This window comes from Jatropha curcas, chromosome 2, assembly GCF_041381405.1.
Source record: "Jatropha curcas cultivar XTBG-Jc1 chromosome 2, XTBG_Jcur_1.0, whole genome shotgun sequence".
NCBI classification, from domain to species: domain Eukaryota; kingdom Viridiplantae; phylum Streptophyta; class Magnoliopsida; order Malpighiales; family Euphorbiaceae; genus Jatropha; species Jatropha curcas.
In genome coordinates, this window is record NC_143152.1 from 4,511,643 (window position 1) to 4,530,260 (window position 18,618).

Sequence of the window (18,618 nt, forward strand, 5' to 3'; positions counted from 1 at the left end):
CAACGGGTTTGACCATCCCATACCTTAATAACAAGAAATTTGAGTACCATAAAAGTTTTCTTTACAACACTTCGAAATAAAAAATAAATAAAAAAAGAATGAGAAAAATAATTTTATAGAGAATGTTCAAAAACCACCCCCAACTCAGGATAAATCAAAAGAAGTTCAATAAAGGTAGTGGATATTTTGACTGAAGGGCGCAACTCATAAAACAGAAAGTTCTCAATGTCATTTCCATGTTCAAAGAATGATTATCAGAATGAAAATTTTTACCACATTGTGACTATAAAACTATCTGCTGGAGACTAACTTTAGTCTGAAAAAAAATCACAGAAATGCCAAAAGAAGGGTCTTTTGCAAGGATGTAGTGAATTAAGATCATAGTACAAACATAGCACATGTTTTGAGCCTGGAAATTGTGGCTATACATTGACAGTACCCAAATTGTTGAACTACAACTGCATAATTTCAGCGGCCATTTATGAGATGCTATAGAAGACCAAAGAATTTTTTTTGAAAAAATTAATGTACAGTTCCCACGCTGTTTTTCTGGAAGTAACTGCACCTGTCAGTAAGCAGGGGCCAAAGTTGTTGGCACCTCTCATCAAGGTTCCAAGAGTTTATAATGTGCAAAAGGCCAGAGATTACTCTCAAAGTAAAACTATAAAGTTAATGAGTTCCACCATCTATGCCAACAAATAATATGCCAACAAACTATAAACTATAAAATTTGTGGCATTCAGAATTTTCGAGAGATTTATGGGGACCATTTCTATTCCTTCCGTTCATAGTCATAGTTATTTCTTTAAGCTTTGTTTAGTTGGATGCAATGTAATATAATGTAATCAAAGATGTAATGTAATGAAAAATGTATTGTAATGAACGTAATTAACATTCCATTTACTATATTTGGTCATGTAATTAAAAAAATTTACGAATTGTAATCATCATTCCATTTTATATCTATTTGTAAATATATAATGCAACTAGCACTACTATACCCTATTATTTTAGAAGATTTTATGTATTTAATGTAGTTATAAATGTATAATATAAGTACCCTACTATTTTGAAAAATTGTTCCATTTAATTAGTTACGTTGACTATAGGGAGTAAAACATGTGCCAATATTTTCTAAAAATTAATAATTACGCAACAAAAAATAATTGAATAATATTTTCAATTGGGGATAGAATAAAATTAAATTTTTACACATATTTTTTATTTAAAGATCTATTAGTTATAAATGAATTCAAAATGTGAAATTCATTAAGAAATGAATTCTAGATAGAATTAGAATCCATTTGTAAATGAATTTTCATTTACTTTTATTTTCTAAAATACTCTACTATTTTAGAAAATTGCTTCATAGTGATGCTGCTTATAGAGAGTAAAGCGCTTGCCAATCTTTTATAAAAGCTAGAAATTAGGCCAAGAAAAAAACAATTGAACAATGCTTATAAATTGATGATTGATTAGATCAATATTTTCATACATAATTTTTTTTACTTAAAGTTCTATTTGTGATAAATGAATTCAAAAGGTAGAATTCACTTTCTAATGTATTTTTAGATTTTTTTTCTAGAATTTATTTGAAAATATATTCATGTTTGGAATAAATTCAAAATTGATAATTCATTTGCCTTAATTTTCTAAAATACTATACTATTTTAGAAAATTACTCCATATGATTATCGATATTGACTATAGAGAATAAAGCATGTACTAATGTTTTTTAAAAGCTGGTAATTAGGCAACAAAAAAATTATTAAATAATATTTATCAGTTGAGAGTTGAATGAGACTATATTTTCATATATATTTTTTTACTTCAACTCCATTTATTATAAATAAATTCAAAATGTGGATTTCATTTAAAAATGGATTCTAGATAGGATCAGAATTCATTTATAAATTTAGGTTCGAATCTCCCTCCCGTAATACTCAAAGAAAAAGAGAATGGATTTATAAATGAGTTTTCATGTTTGAAATTAATTTAAAATTGAAAATTCATTCGCTTTTATTTTCTAAAATACTCTACTGTTTTAGAAAATTACTCCATATAATTAGTGATGTTGACTATAAATTGTAAAGCATATGCTAATGCTTTCTAAAAGCTACTAATTAGGCAATAAAAAAAAATTGAACAATACTTATCAATTGGGGATTGAATGAGACTCAATTTTTATACTTATTTTTATTTAAAAATAAATTTGTTAGAATTCACTTAGAATTGAATTTTAGATAGAATTAAAATTCATTTGTAATATCAAGAATTACAAATAAACATATAGACTAGACATAGAACTTTACTAGCTAATAGAGTAAATCAGAATAGGGTTATTTACTGGAAAAGCAAACCAGTTATAGAAAATCCAGAGGAATTATTTACTTTGTTAGTCAGTCAAAATAGGGAGTAATTAATCATCATTAAATCTAACCATTTTTTTTTTTATTGATCTCAGTGTTACACTTCTTATTGTTACTTTTGTACATATACTTACTTTGAAACTTAACAATTATAATTAGTGATACATTATAAATGAAATGAAATAAATCTAATTATACGAAGATATAAGAAACTGTAGTTTATTAAATAAACTCAATTCTTTGAAAGTTTAATATGTAGATAAACAAATCAGGACATTTACGAGAATTAAAAAATAAAATTTGATTACATAACAAAGATAAAAACCAAAAAAACCAAAAAACTTATAATGTAAAGTGACAAGATACAAAAACAAAAACATCAAAATAAGAAAATTTAGGAAAGAATGTTTAAAAAATTTCTTATGCAATAAGATAGCTAATGCCTTGTGCAATAAAATAGCTTTTATAATTTAATTAATATTGTCACACCTTACCCTACTGTAAGACATGGCATGTCGCCCGTAATATAATTAATAAGCACTTAATTCTTATAAATGTTTACTAAGTATACTACAAGGGACTTAATCCTTTTAATTCCTTCATTTTTATATCTTGTAGCAAAATAATTTAGTAATTAAATATATATAACTTCTTTTGGTAGATATTAATCTCAATATAATTTCTTAAACATATTATAAAAAAACAAAAACATAAAAAAAATGGTTCTATAACCCATAAGTCCATGGATGATTTAATTACATATTGGAGTCCTGTTCAAATCTTAGATACATAATAGAAATTAATTACTTTAATAGACTATAAATTTTCAAATTCATACAATCATAATTTACATGAATCTGCTCAAATATACATAAATGATCTGTTAATGTTTAATACATCATACATATTCCAAAAGAAGTCAAATATACAATAGCTACATCAGTAGCATACTATCTACATCAAATAAAAATGATCCTCTCTTGGTTCTTTTTCCTTTCCTTTACCTACGATAGTACAAAAGCAACTATCGCTAAGCATATGGCTTAGTGGTGTACTAATAAAAATAATAAGGAATGACAATTCATAAATCCACCATGGTAAAGAAAATAAGAAACAAAATAAATCAATACCATTTAAATCATCAATTCATAATATAGTCTTTACAGCTTTTATAGAGTCAATTCTGAGGGCCATCAGTGTCTAATGTGCACATCTAGACCTGCTATCTACAACCTCAATCTGTGATATGATTTCAACAGAAGAGGGAGCAATCTACAGCCTCAACATGGAGGGAGAATTTCATATCAATCATATATCATCTAGTGATGATATCCATGTTCAATCGATCGTAATATCAACTTCAACAAATGAAATGATATTCGGGGTAATAACCATATCTATATCAGCTGTAAGACTTTTAAACCATTCCATTTATGTACTAATATCAAAATCACAATGGACAACATTTCATTTCACAACCACTGCTAAAAACATTCAATCACGGCCACCCCTCATACTACAGGTATCAATTGGCCAACATCCTCCTCTTTCAAGGTATAAGAATCATAAAATTCATTTACAAATATCATTCGGTCGTATGCTTTCAAAATAATCTTTTTCCTCTTTAAAAACTTATGAATATAATTATAATTCATAAAGCAAATCCATTGAAAATATTTTGCAAAATCAATTTCATTTTGTTTAAATAAAAGTAGGAAAGGAATAATATACACTAACCTGAACTAGATGGCTCCCCTAGCCCTTTTCCTCTAGTAATCACCCTCTCCTCAAGTCCCTTTCTCTCAGCAGCTGTAGCATGATATTAATACTCACATTAAGATCATACTACACAATGTACACACATGCACTTCTATAAGAATGTAAATTAAGCATTAGAATGTAGTCTCATGCTTTTTCTTTCATTTTCACTATACTTGTCCAAGTGTTATATGATCTGAGTTTAAGCATGAAACACTTCATATCCAACACTTAACCACATCCTAGACACAAAATACTAACAATGAAAACAATAGAAGTGAATAGCATGCTAAATTCGTTCAAGGTTTATGAAATGCAGAATTTCAGCATTTGAGTAGCTGGCATTGCGTTGACTATATCTTGAATTCCCCATATTCAATTGCCCTGAAATTTTGACAGCATGTTCCAAACATCTTAGGGTACTGTTCTGGAAAATTTCATAATTTTTAAAGCTCATTTGCATTCTTAAATGACATAATTATAGAATCTGAAGTTCAGTTTTTCTCATGCTGAGCAGCCTGCATTGATTTACTTATAACTCCATTTCCTTTTATCCAACGGCCTTTAAATTTTAACACGACCTACCCAACATCTCAGCCTATCTGCATATCAAATTTCATAAATTTTGGAGTTCATTTGCTTAGTCAAATAGGTCAATTACAGAAGCTGAATTTCAGGCAGCATAACTGTAACATGTCCAACAATGATAAGTTTATTTAAGCATTCTCAACTCACTTCCAGCACAAATTCATGCAATCCAACTCTTCTATTACTGAAATAACATCATAATATAAGATATAGCAGAGTCCATAGTTCATAGAATATCAAAACCAAACTCAAAATCATCCATCTTGGTGACTTATGCAACTTAGACTTTGAATTCATGCATAACTACTTTCAATCATCTTAAATCACCTTAAATCACTTCTCATCACTTCATCTTCACCAAATCAGATTACACAAACAAGCACCTCACTTCAAAGTTCATGGAATTCAAAAAGTAATCCATAGAAATGAAGGAGGAAGTGAAAATAACTAACCTTTTCTTAAGAATTACTTGAAAATTCTTTGATTTTCACCTTCTTTTTGCTTGGTTTTGACTCAAAACCTCCTCCTCTCTTCTTGAACGACCTGAACTGCAAAATGGGTGGTAAGTGTCGTGCTTCTCTTCACTTCTTCATAAAAATTATATAATAAACTTTATTAAAAATTCCTTCCATGTCCTTTAATTGCAAATTGCACTATAATCCTCCATTTTGTTTTCCCTTCATCCTTTGGCACTCTAATCTTTTTAATCACTTTACTTTAGTCCTATTAGGTATAAACAAAGTGTATTTAATATTCTAAACTCCACTTGGTAAAAATCGTACGGAAATTACCGTTTTTCAGGCTTTTCAGGTAAAATCGTGCTTTACTGAGAAGTCATTCATCTTTCAACTCATTTTTGATTTCCTTTAAGCTTTCACATGGATTTGTAAAGATCAATTAATGTTTCATTTAATTAATATTAATATCCTCAATCTATAGTGTTTCCCATTATTTTAAGTTTTCCTTTTATTCGGATAACCGAATTCATCGAAAAAGCTAAAATAGAAAGAACTACAAAATTGAGGATATTACAACTCTTCCCTCCTTAAAGAAATTTCGTCTCGAAATTTTACCTGTTATAGATCTCTGAATAATTGTGGATGTTGTCTTCTCATATCTTCAATGCAAATACAATGGCTGCAAGTTCCAAATCATGTGTAGGATAATTCCTCTCATGTGGTTTAAGTTGGCGTGATGCGTAAGCAATAACATTTCTATCCTGCATCAACACACAACCTAAGCCATTATGAGAAGCATCACTATAAACAGTAAACTCTTTACCTGGAATAGGTAAAGTCAAAACTGGCACTTCAGTCAAGCACTTCTTTAGCTTATCAAAGCTCTCCTGACATTTATCTGTCCATTCAAACCTAACATTCTTCCGCAATAGTTGAGTTAAGGGCAAAGCAATGATAGAAAATCCCTTAACAAACTTGCGATAATAGCCAGCCAAACCCAAGAAACTACGAATCTCGGAAACATTCTTTGGTGGCTTCCAACTGGAAATAGCCTCAATCTTACCAGGATCCACTGCAATACCCTCTGCAGATACAATATGACCAAGAAAAGCAACTTGTGCTAACCAAAATTCACATTTAGAAAACTTAGCATAAAGTTGTTTTTCTCGAAGAGTTTGAAAAATGATTCTTAGGTGCTTATCATGCTCTTCTATATCTTTGGAATATACCAGAATGTCATCAATAAAAACCACAACAAACTGGTCAAGGTAAGGTCTGAAGATCGTGTTCATCAAAGCCATGAATGCTGCTGGAGCATTAGTTAATCCGAATGGCATAACTAGAAACTCATAATGGCCATAGCGAGTCCTGAATGCCGTCTTAGGAATACTCTGCTCTTTAACCCTGAGTTGATAATACCCCGATCTCAAATCTATCTTAGAGAATACAGAAGCACCTTGAAGCTGATCAAAGAGGTCATCAATCCTTGGCAAAGGATACTTATTCTTGACTGTGACCTTATTCAACTGACGGTAATCGATGCACAACCGTAAACCGCCATCTTTCTTCTTTACAAATAGCACTGGAGCTCCCCATGGTGACACACTAGGACGAATAAACCCCTTATCAAGCAATTCCTGTAATTGTGCTTTCAATTCTTTTAATTCAGCAGGAGCCATCTTATAAGGAGTAATGGAGATCGGTTGAGTCCCTGTCATAACCTCAATCTCGAATTCAACTTCCCTTTCTGGCGGCAATCCTGGTAATTCTTCTGGAAAAACATCTGGAAAGTCACACACAGTAGGAATGTCCTTAAGACTAGGAGTACCTACCCTTGTGTCCACAATGTGAGCTAGGTATGCCTCACACCCATGACGGATCAATTTCTGAGCTAAAGCTGCAGTTATCACAGATGAAGGAAGTATCTGTCTCTCACCCTGTATCACCACATCAATATATTCTGGCAGTTTAAATAGTATCTTCTTAAGGTCACAATCAACCACTGCTTGATATTTTTTTAACCAATCCATGCCCAAAATAACATCAAAATCTCTGAAAGGCATCTCAACTAAATCAGAAGGGAATACATGATCTTGGATTATGAGTGGGCAATCAGGATATAATTTGTTAACAATAACCTCCTGTCCTAATGGACTCGATACAAGCACATCATACCCCAATCGCAAACAAGGAACAGATGCATAGCAAGAAATCCCAGCACTAATATAAGAGTGAGATGATCCAGGATCAAATAACACATAAACATCATGATTAAATAAAGGAAATATACCAGTCACCACATCAGCTGCATCAGCATCCTGCCTCTGCCTCATAACATAAACTCTAGCTGGCACACCAATAGGCTCTGGTTGATTCACTGTCCCCTGACTACCCGACATGCTACCTCTACCGCTGCCTCTACCTCTGCCTGAAGACTGAGAAGATCCATAACTAGCAGCTGGTCTTTGAATCGATCCCCCTGTGGCTGTATATGCCGTAGTCATTCTCGGTTTAGGGCAATCCCTCACAAAGTGTCCAACCTCGCCACAGTTAAAACATGCTCCTGTGGTCAACTTACACACTCCGCCATGATATCTACCACAATGAACACAACTACGAGTAACTGGAGGAGCTCGTGGAGGTGGCAATGGTGGTCTGAACTGTCTCTGGCTCTGTGGCCTCACACTGCTAGATCTAGGAGGAAATGGACTGAAGAATCTCCTCTTTTTATTACTAGAGCTACTAGCCACTGGGAAAGTCCTCCTGACACTCTTCTCCTCTGTAGCCTTTTCTTGATCAACCTGCTCTTGATTCAGAGCTTGTGATACCAATGCAGAAAAATTCTCATGTTCAAAGCCGATCACATGGCTCTTAATACTGGGCTTCAATCCCTGTTCAAATCTCTTGCACCTGTCCCTACCTGTAACTAACATCCTCCCAGCATAATAACTCAACCGAGTAAACTCCCTCTCATACTCAACTACAGTCCTATGATCCTGTTTGAGCTGCAGAAACTCCTCTATTCTGGCATCCACATAGCTAGATGGAACATACTTTTTCTTAAACTCCCTTAGGAAGTCTGTCCAAGTCAGAACTGGTGGTTGCACTCTGCTCCTAGGAACTGTCTTCCACCACTCATATGCATCTTCCTGAAGTAAAGAGACTGCATAATCGTACTTCTGAGCATCATCACACTGGAGTTTTAGGAAAACCCTATCAATCCTCTCGAGCCACTGCTCAGCTACCATCGGGTCAGTGGTGCCGGAAAACTCTGTGGCCCCATACTTAACCAACTTATCATACTGTCTAATTGGCTGCTGCTGTTGCTGTAAGTTACCCGCCATTTCTCTCAATAACGCAGCCATCTGCTGGGCTATAGGGTCAGCAGCTGGTGCAATAGGGACATCAGCATGCTCGGGAGCATTACCACGCTCTTCCTGTCTCGCTTCAGACTGCTCCTCAAGCGGATTAAAATTATCTCCCCGACTAACACCCTCCATACTATCGATCAAAAATAACACGCTCTCTGTATATTATCACAGAAAACCATGCATCGTATTAGAATATTGTATGATGTAGATATCCAACAATTAACAGGCATGTCATATTTGAGCAGATTACATTTCACACATTTTTATGCAGTAAAAATATGATCCAATATGCAATTAAAACTGCTCTGATACCAAAATAAACATGTCACACCTTACCCTACTGTAAGACATGGCATGTCGCCCGTAATATAATTAATAAGCACTTAATTCTTATAAATGCTTACTAAGTATACTACAAGGGACTTAATCCTTTTAATTCCTTCATTTTTATATCTTGTAGCAAAATAATTTAGTTATTAAATATATATAACTTCTTTTGGTAGATATTAATCTCAATATAATTTCTTAAACATATTATAAAAAAAAAACATAAAATAAAATGGTTCCATAACCCATAAGTCCATGGATGATTTAATTACATATTGGAGTCCTGTTCAAATCTTAGATACATAATAGAAATTAATTACTTTAATAGACTATAAATTTTCAAATTCATACAATCATAATTTACATGAATCTGCTCAAATATACATAAATGATCTGTTAATGTTTAATACATCATACATATTCCAAAAGAAGTCAAATATACAATAGCTACATCAGTAGCATACTATCTACATCAAATAAAAATGATCCTCTCTTGGTTCTTTTTCCTTTCCTTTACCTGCGATAGTACAAAAGCAACTATCGCTAAGCATATGGCTTAGTGGTGTACTAATAAAAATAATAAGGAATGACAATTCATAAATCCACCATGGTAAAGAAAATAAGAAACAAAATAAATCAATACCATTTAAATCATCAATTCATAATATAGTCTTTACAGCTTTTATAGAGTCAATTCTGAGGGCCATCAGTGTCTAATGTGCACATCTAGACCTGCTATCTACAACCTCAATCTGTGATATGATTTCAACAGAAGAGGGAGCAATCTACAGCCTCAACATGGAGGGAGAATTTCATATCAATCATATATCATCTAGTGATGATATCCATGTTCAATCGATCGTAATATCAACTTCAACAAATGAAATGATATTCGGGGTAATAACCATATCTATATCAGCTGTAAGACTTTTAAACCATTCCATTTATGTACTAATATCAAAATCACAATGGACAACATTTCATTTCACAACCACTGCTAAAAACATTCAATCACGGCCACCCCTCATACTACAGGTATCAATTGGCCAACATCCTCCTCTTTCAAGGTATAAGAATCATAAAATTCATTTACAAATATCATTCGGTCGTATGCTTTCAAAATAATCTTTTTCCTCTTTAAAAACTTATGAATATAATTATAATTCATAAAGCAAATCCATTGAAAATATTTTGCAAAATCAATTTCATTTTGTTTAAATAAAAGTAGGAAAGGAATAATATACACTAACCTGAACTAGATGGCTCCCCTAGCCCTTTTCCTCTAGTAATCACCCTCTCCTCAAGTCCCTTTCTCTCAGCAGCTGTAGCATGATATTAATACTCACATTAAGATCATACTACACAATGTACACACATGCACTTCTATAAGAATGTAAATTAAGCATTAGAATGTAGTCTCATGCTTTTTCTTTCATTTTCACTATACTTGTCCAAGTGTTATATGATCTGAGTTTAAGCATGAAACACTTCATATCCAACACTTAACCACATCCTAGACACAAAATACTAACAATGAAAACAATAGAAGTGAATAGCATGCTAAATTCGTTCAAGGTTTATGAAATGCAGAATTTCAGCATTTGAGTAGCTGGCATTGCGTTGACTATATCTTGAATTCCCCATATTCAATTGCCCTGAAATTTTGACAGCATGTTCCAAACATCTTAGGGTACTGTTCTGGAAAATTTCATAATTTTTAAAGCTCATTTGCATTCTTAAATGACATAATTATAGAATCTGAAGTTCAGTTTTTCTCATGCTGAGCAGCCTGCATTGATTTACTTATAACTCCATTTCCTTTTATCCAACGGCCTTTAAAGTTTAACACGACCTACCCAACATCTCAGCCTATCTTCATATCAAATTTCATAAATTTTGGAGTTCATTTGCTTAGTCAAATAGGTCAATTACAGAAGCTGAATTTCAGGCAGCATAACTGTAACATGTCCAACAATGATAAGTTTATTTAAGCATTCTCAACTCACTTCCAGCACAAATTCATGCAATCCAACTCTTCTATTACTGAAATAACATCATAATATAAGATATAGCAGAGTCCATAGTTCATAGAATATCAAAACCAAACTCAAAATCATCCATCTTGGTGACTTATGCAACTTAGACTTTGAATTCATGCATAACTACTTTCAATCATCTTAAATCACCTTAAATCACTTCTCATCACTTCATCTTCACCAAATCAGATTACACATACAAGCACCTCACTTCAAAGTTCATGGAATTCAAAAAGTAATCCATAGAAATGAAGGAGGAAGTGAAAATAACTAACCTTTTCTTAAGAATTACTTGAAAATTCTTTGATTTTCACCTTCTTTTTGCTTGGTTTTGACTCAAAACCCTCCTCCTCTCTTCTTGAACGACCTGAACTGCAAAATGGGTGGTAAGTGTCGTGCTTCTCTTCACTTCTTCATAAAAATTATATAATAAACTTTATTAAAAATTCCTTCCATGTCCTTTAATTGCAAATTGCACTATAATCCTCCATTTTGTTTTCCCTTCATCCTTTGGCACTCTAATCTTTTTAATCACTTTACTTTAGTCCTATTAGGTATAAACCAAGTGTATTTAATATTCTAAACTCCACTTGGTAAAAATCGTACGGAAATTACCGTTTTTCAGGCTTTTCAGGTAAACTCGTGCTTTACTGAGAAGTCATTCATCTTTCAACTCATTTTTGATTTCCTTTAAGCTTTCACATGGATTTGTAAAGATCAATTAATGTTTCATTTAATTAATATTAATATCCTCAATCTATAGTGTTTCCCATTATTTTAAGTTTTCCTTTTATTCGGATAACCGAATTCATCGAAAAAGCTAAAATAGAAAGAACTACAAAATTGAGGATATTACAAATATTCTTTATGATATATATATTTTTTTTAATTTACCAATTAAAAAATATATTTATTATAATAAAAATAACTACTTTCTTGTGAAATGGCTTTTACTAATTATAATATATTCTAGTTTGATTCATAACCAATCAAATAAAAAATTATGTTAGAAATTATTAAAAATAATATTATTTATTCTGCTATAGTATAATAAAAAAATAATGAAAGATTTGACTAACAAAATAGAATTATGAGCTCAGAGAAGTATAAGAGTAGGAAAAAAATTGCATTCACTTGCCTTATGCAAGATTGATTTCTAAGTGCATAATGAAAATTGGTGTTGATTTGTCTAGGGAAAAGGGAGACAACATAGAGCACATAGAGAAGATAAATGCAAGCTACTTGAGTTCTTGTAACACATAGTGAGAACAAAAAATAGAGAATGGACGCTTCTCAAATATATGCAACCTAATGATGTGATGGACTGGGGTAGCAAGGATGAAAATTGCACTGTGAAGCAACCTTCCAATGTTCCAAGAAGGGCACTAAGGGTCTCTACAAATGCTGACGAAGAGGTTTTGAAAAGAATAAAGATAATGAATTCTATGATGCATGCTTTGATGGAAAAGGTTGATAAAAAATGCACACATATTGAAGAACTTAAGGCATTTGCTGGTGACACTGAGAATACTGTGTAATCCATGGGTCAGTTCACTGAGATTCCAGACACACCATTACATGAGCACAACAAGGGAAATAGAGACCAGATTCTGGAAAAGCAGGGTGAGAGAAATAGAGATGTGCACGACAAAACTGAAGATGTACCTGCTGCACAAAATGAAAAGAACAAAAGTGCTGAAATGATGTTGATGAGCGTGCCCGTATTGAGGATAATGGTGAAGAAAAGAATGAAGTTGACAGTGATGAGACCCAACCAGACACACAAGATCCATTTGTAGCAAATAGGTTTGAAGATTTGTGGATGAGACGCTTAAAGCAAGCGAGGTTGTGGAAGAGACACTTGCTGACATTAATGAAGAGATGAAAAACACATCTGATGGTGAAGATAATGGGTAGGCATGGTTGTTTGTTTTGCCTTAATCTATTAGTCTTTTAAAGAACTTATCTTTAATTAGTCTACAGTGAAAATATTATGTATGCACTTGGAATGATTATGTTAACTTATAGTTTGGGATGTATTTGCTATTACACGATATTTTTAATATGTTCTCGCTTTTATTATGGCTTTCTACGAGTAAGGATACATAACTTGCACATTTTGGTTAATTAGCATATGATTTTTTAAAAAAAGAATGTTATGCATTGGTAAGTATATGGGTGTTAAATATAAAAATTGTGCTTGTATTAAACTATATGATTAGTAGAAAAAAAGATAGCATATGAGCTCTAAATATGAAAATTGTACTCGCATTAAAACTTTGCGATTATTGAAAATTAAGCATATGGGCGTTATATATAAAAATTATACCCGCATTAACTGATTATACTATAAATTCAAGTTTAATGCATATGACATTGGAATTGGGCTTATTGGTCCGAAATGCGTAATGATATAAACATAAACTTGTAAGCAAAATAAATAAACTATACACATTTTAAGTTAAAGTCTTATAATTGAACAAGCTATGTGGAAACAAAGAAATTACATCAAAATTGAGCTCAAAAAGCAACATTGTGCTCATCCATAGAAATATGCATATATAAATTAACAAAATACTGCGCATTTGTAATATAATAACTGAGTTGAATTTAAAAATGCCTGCAATCGGATGATTCACACTAATGTTGCCTCCTTAACAATTTGTTGCTCGTTTGTAATTATTGTTGGGAGATTCTCAGTCCATAACAAACTATCCTTTGCCGTGTGCTTTATTTTATAATGGTTCCCACCATTATATTTCATGATATCAACCATACAAGTCTGTAGAGTCAAAAAAACCTTATTCATTGAAGAAGCAGGGAAAACATCATAGGCTTTTAAAATTGCATCAACAAGTTGATCAATAGTACTTGGAGCCTCTCTATGTTGAATTGAGTTAATTGCTCTGAGAAAACCAAGGTCCAAAATATTTAAATCTGGACTGTTTGGAGGTTAGCACAGTAAATGAATGTCTAATCCTACTTCAGTTGCAACTTATGCAAATTGGACATCGCCTACTTCTATATGTGGCTTAGCATTGTCCTGTTGTACGAATATTATGGTTGGACCATCCATATGTGGCCATTTTTCTTTGATAGAAGGCAAAAGTTTATGAATGAAAACATCACGAATGACATCTTTTGTTATTGACAGTATGGGTTTTGTTTCCATTATACCAGTCGAACGGTTCTTGCTATTCCTTTTGGTTAGTTCGCTATAAAAAATGGCCAAATACCAACCTTGCCATCAAACAACACATTGGAGTTTTCATCAAATCTAGAGCGTGCAACTGCAGGTAGAAACATTATTTTGGGTATAAACCTCTTGCTTTTACATTTTCTCAAAGCTCTTCTTTATTTTTTGCTAGATAAAAATTCTGTATTTCTTTGCACATATAGAAACACGTTTCATGAATGTGAATTATGTCATGCATGGTTTTGAAATAAGGTTGACTATTTAATGTACCTTGATCAATCATTGAGAGACAGAACTGAATTCTTGTTGTTTTGTTTTCATCTTTGAGGAGTGGCCTTATGGCATTAGAATGAGGTCTGACATACCCACCTTTTATCATTTTGTGGACACACGAAACAGATATGCCTAGTTCATGCGCTAGAGAACGAAGTGTAATGGGACGTCTTAGTGGGATTTCTGTTATCCTATGTGCTGGGATTTGAACTCTTTTTCTTCCCTTGTTCCATGGACCTTTCATGCAAGAAATATTATTCTCTAGATGGATCTTGGCATTTCGCAAAATTCTGTAAACTCACTTCGAAGATATGCTAAATGTGACCGCAGATTTTTCATAACTGTGCGTATTTAGGTTACCTTGTTGCAACTTAGGAAACAACATGGTGCTTACAAAATTCTTTACATGATCTGGTATATTTTTCTTTTTGTTTCTTCTTTTCTCATTGCTTGCAACAAAATTTTCGGTATGACTCATTTCAGGAACCACCACAATGCTTTCTTCTGCATTAGGTAAGGAGTTCAAATTTGGTAGATGGATTGTGTGCATATCGTGAGAACGTGTGAGCGAATTTGTTGGAACTTCATTAAGATCAAATGAAAATAGATTATTCATGATGCAAGAAATACTGTTCCCCTCTTTTTGTTGCCCTTAGTTTGAAAAGCTTATAAATGCAATTACATGTTCATGTTCTGTTCCAAATATATATAAGTGTATATTATAGAAGTTGAGGAGACAGTAAGAATATCAAAAATTTTGACTCCACATTTTCGTCATATTTACGCGCATAGGATGGAACTCGCCCAAGACTTTAGAAAACGAGGGAAATTTAAAATTTCAAACGTTGGCTTTTAATTTGGGAAAGTTTGAAAATAGATTAATTAACGACATTAGCTAACAATTCCCTCCAATTTCGGCTCAAATCCCTCTATTTTCGGTTGCAATCCTGTAATTAATGCTGCTTTGAAAGTCTACACGCATGAGTTGTCTATGTATCAAATAAAGTGCCCACTTGATGCTGTTTAGGGATAAAATAGATATAATTTGAGAAAACCATTCAGTTTAACTGCCATTTTAATCCCTGTGCAAATTCAGTTATCTTTATATAGAGAGAACGGAGGGATTATTAATTTTCTTATTTTACACTTTCTCCCCAGCTCAAGTAGAGCAAGAAGCTTCCGATTCTGAGTCTCACAAGAAAATTAGAGCTCTTAAAGTATCTTCACCTTTCTGTGTGTTCCCCGAAAATACTTGAAATCTAAATAAAGAGAAGAACAGTTATAATCTAAGACGGATGCTGGAGTAATTGCAGCTTAAATATCATGAGAAAGACAAAATAAAAAAATTAAAAAGTATTTTTTCAGAAGAAAAAATTCAAGGAAAAAAAAAAGAGAAAATCTGCAAATCAATCGGCACAGGAGGATTTTTCATTTGCAATTTTTAATGTTATGTATTTAATTTGGGAGCAGATAAAGGAGTACTAGAATACTAGATACACATGATGCAAGAATGGTTAGTCATATCTACATTAATTGTTCCATTATGATTATACAACACAATAACCAAATTGTATTTCAATAGAAATTAAATTAAAATCAAATTAAAAAATGTGGATATTAAAAATTCTGAGTTTTGATTAGATCGGAATCAAAAGAATCATGTCACGGATAAATTGTGATTTCAAATTAAAGGAAAAAAAGACAAAAAACAATCAAGAAAATCAAATTGAAATCAAAATTGAAATTCAAACATTAAAAATGTATTTATCAAAACTATAAACCGATTCAAAATCAATTGAATCAAATCAAAACAAAAACGTCAAGACCGATTCCAATGTCCACTAAACAGGCGAGACCTATTTGTGCAACATAAATTATTTTATGCTAAGAAAAATTAATTTCACTTAAAATATATATTTATAAAATAACTTTCAAATGAATAGAAAATATAATAGAAAACCGCAATGAAACGCGGGTATATTAACTTGTTTATATCTAAACAAAAAATTAATATAACCAATCAAAATTAAATTAATTTTATTTTTTAAATAAACAAAATTAAAATCCTTAAAGATATTATATTCTTACGATATTTAGTATATACCTGATATAGTATATAATATAATTTTTTAATTTATTTCATAAAATTTAGATTTAAATAGAAAATTAATCTAACCAATTAAAATTACATTACCTTTATTTGTTCAACCAATAAAATTAAAATTTTTAAAGATATTTTATTCTTACCATATTTAATATATCTTATGTAGTATATAATACAATTTGTTCATTTATCCAATAAAATTTATATTTAAATAGAAAATTAATATAACTAATGAAAATTAAATTATTATTATTTTTCAATCAATAAAATTAAAATTTTGATGATATTTTTGTTAATGCATAAATTTAATAGGCACAGTTTTTGTGATCCCACATTTTCCTCCCTATTCGTACAATATATATTATAATTATAGATTATAGAATTATAGATTCTAATGTTAATGTGATGAGAATATTTTAGTCCTTTCCAATCAGATCAATCCATGTTAATTGGGAGTGAGAGTCAATAAATAATAGAAAATACTTATTGCTATTATAAGATGAAACACTCATAGAGCCACATAGATCATTGTGTATTAATTCAAGTTTCATAGAAGCTCTTCATGCTTAATCAGTTGGGAATGGTGTTTCGCTGAGTTTGCCTAACTGACAAATTTCACATATGTTGGTCTTTTCAACTACATATGGCAAATTAACAACTAACTTCTTAGATTGTAGCAATTTTAGTGAATTAAGATTGGTGTGACCAGGTCTCTTATGCCACAAATCATATTCTTCTTCATGACTCAAGCAAGATTCTCCTTCAAAGTTTCTTAAATTTAAAGGAAAGCTTCTACATTTCATTTTGATAGCAAATAACTTTGTGCCAGAAGGATCACTAATTTCACAATTTCTATTTTTAAATAGTAAACTATAATTCTTATCCAATAATTGACCAACAAAAAATAAGCTTTGATTTAGTTCAGGCACATAAAGAACATCAGAAATAAGCTTTGTACTTGAAGGAGTTTATACAGTCACATCTCCTTTGCCTTTGACATCAACAAGCCTACCATCTCCAAGTCTAACTTTTGACGAGTAATTTGCATCCAAGCTATTGAAATTCACCAAATTTGGTGACATATTGTTAGTGCAGCCACTATCAACAAGCCACACTTCTTTAGCCAGTTGACACACCATATTCTTCAATTTCAGTAGCAGTAAATAATTGTTCTTCATGCTTTTCAAAATTTTTGGTGACTTTTGCAGGATAAGTTTGTGTTTGTTGATTTTGATTTGTAAAACAAACTTTCTCGGTGTGATTAAATTGCTTACAAATTTTACATTGAGCTTCAGGTCTAAACCAACAGTAGTTCTCGGTATGAAAATCTATCCTTCCTCCATTTTTTCTAAAATTCTTTTTAATTTTTTGCTTTTCTATTAGTTTTCTAGCCTCTTAAACCTCCTTCTTGGATTTTTGTTTTGAGTCGCTACAAGAGCCTTCTCTCCAATGGTTTCTTCTTCCCTATAAGCTTTTCTTAATTTATTCTATAGCTTGTAGAGCATTTGAAAGCTCATTGAAAGAGATTTGTGACATGTCCCAAGCGTCTTCAAGAGAAGGAATCTTAGCTTCAAATTTTTCAGGGAGCATCATCGTAACTTTCTCCGCAATTCTCTTCTCTTCTAACTTTTCTCCCAACAACCGAATTTGGTTTACAATTTTCATAACTCTATCAACATAATCTTTCATCTTTTCATTGTTCTTCATCTTCAACATTTCAAATTCTTTTCTCAAATTTTATACTTGCATTTGTCTAGTTTTATCAGATCCATGATACTCAATTTTTAACTTCTCCCAAGCTTTATGTGTTGTTTCATATGCCATGATCTTGGTGAAGACAGGATCTACAACAGTTGCATGGATGTAACACAAGGCCTTTGGAGGTACTCTGTTTTCCTCCACATATTGCCATAATCCAAGTCCCTTGAAATAAGCTTTCATCTTCACAATCCAAATATGGTAGTTTTCCCCATTAAAATGAGGTGGTGAAAGAGAAATGTTGTTGGAAGCCATTTGAGGGAAAGCAAATAAATAGAAAACTTCACCATCTTTGGTTTATTTGGTGGCTTGCTCTATAATTTTCACTCAGATACACACACGGATGCTTAAGATCAAGGTTGCTCTGATGCCATTTATTG

The 18,618-nt window shown here is 32.0% G+C and overlaps 2 long non-coding RNA genes across 2 annotated transcripts; both read right to left on the bottom strand.

Annotated features, from left to right (window-relative positions):
• Positions 1-3,162: 3,162 nt before the first annotated feature.
• Positions 3,163-5,269, bottom strand: LOC149498097 (uncharacterized). Its single transcript, XR_016319708.1, has 3 exons — positions 5,168-5,269; positions 4,107-4,178; positions 3,163-3,373 (listed from the first exon to the last, which is right to left on the bottom strand). It is a non-coding gene; the product is annotated as an uncharacterized LOC149498097 (long non-coding RNA).
• Positions 5,270-9,177: 3,908 nt separating this feature from the next.
• LOC149498098 (uncharacterized) lies at positions 9,178-11,304 on the bottom strand. The gene is made up of 3 exons (XR_016319468.1): positions 11,183-11,304; positions 10,122-10,193; positions 9,178-9,388 (listed from the first exon to the last, which is right to left on the bottom strand). It is a non-coding gene; the product is annotated as an uncharacterized LOC149498098 (long non-coding RNA).
• Between the last annotated feature and the right edge of the window lie 7,314 nt (positions 11,305-18,618).